Genomic DNA, 1,594 nt, shown 5'->3' with positions numbered 1-1,594 from the left:
TTGTGATAAACAAGGTGAATCGAATTATTCGAATATTTTTCCTTATTTGAAATATGATTGAATATAAGTAAAAATATAAATCCGATTATGTCAAAATTAACAGGACGGTATAAGTTGAAGTAGCAACAGGCGATGAGGGGCGGACTGGACCGGGTAAGTACGTAGAATTGCGAAGCGGTAGAAATATTCAGAACTTACAGAACGCCTAAACTCGTGCACGTGATTTATTTTTAGAGAATGAAGCACCTAAAACTCGAAAGTCCTTTCCTTTATATTAACAAACCATCTCTTGTTAAGAGCAATTTTGATAAATAGGTGATGTCAGATAATAGTTTCATATCGTTTGCTTATTTGTATTCCCTACAAAAAGAAAAGAAGATCGAATTATAATCCTGGAAATTGCAAGTTGATATATAAACGGTTATATTTGAGTATAAAATGGTAATTGTGAGATACAAAAATTTATGTACCTATGAGAACTAATTTTAGTACCGATTTATCGAATTATTAGTCAACTTAGAAACAAATGAGAGTCGAAGCAAATAAATTTACAGACGATTTGAGATAACAAAGAGAAAATGTTCAAATAGTATTCTATAGTGGTATTATGATAAGTCCCACGCAGGTCTTCCCGCCAGGCTTTCAAATATTAGGCGACGACTAAACCGCCGTAGTGTGCAGATTCCTATTGTCTGACAATTTTGCTCTAATAATTTACACTTCTGTGGAATTTCATTCATACTTAGGATTAAGACGTCTAAAATTATAAATATGTTTGGTAATATTGTAAGTATATTTTTTTATTTATAGGGTTATTTACTAAAATAATTGTTTTAATAATACAATGGTCTTAACATTGCTACATCACTTGGTTTAGATTACAAAAATATTCTTACTGTAAAGGAAAGCTGCGGCTTTGACTTTATGGGTCACTGAGGAGTTATAAAACGGGGGACCTTTTACGATGGCATGCTTGTTGCGAGACATGACTGGGAAAACAAAAGGTTTCCACATATAATTTTAAGTATTCGATGATTTTTATAACATTGGATATTTAGTTTAGAGTTTATATCTACTAACAAGTTTTTATTTTTTATTTTATTTGAGTATTTATTGAAAAAAAAAATTAATTGGATTGGAAAAATTTCAAAGCCAAACTTAAAAGTTTAATATGCCAGCTATAAGGGAAAAGTTAGTGAATGCGCAAAGTAATATAAGTAGTAAAGGTGATTGAGCGCGCTCGAGGTGCATGTGCGAGCGAGGGCCTTAGCGCTCCCACTGGTTGATCGCGCGCGGGGTCGCGGTCCCCAAAAGTGTCCCTCTAAGTTGGCGCGGCAAAGTTTGTGCGACGTGGTGTTATCCGCCCGCCGCCCACATCGATCGAACCCGCGGCGCGCGCACCACCCCATGCCGCATATATACCGCGTGCCTGTCGTGTACCTTCCACAACGCAAGAGAACGCGCGCGATAGCCTACAACGCCGCTCGCCCGGGGCGCCGCTCTTTCTCTTTTCTCTCTTTTTCTCTGTTCGTCTGTTTCTCGCTGATGCGGCCGCGCTGAAGCCGATGCAGGCACCGCCATGCCGCGCTGCCTC

Source organism: Papilio xuthus, unplaced genomic scaffold, assembly GCF_000836235.2.
Source record: "Papilio xuthus unplaced genomic scaffold, Pxut_1.1 DF825017.1, whole genome shotgun sequence".
Taxonomy (NCBI): Eukaryota; Metazoa; Arthropoda; class Insecta; order Lepidoptera; family Papilionidae; genus Papilio; species Papilio xuthus.
Note: the sequence above shows the minus strand (reverse complement) of the source record.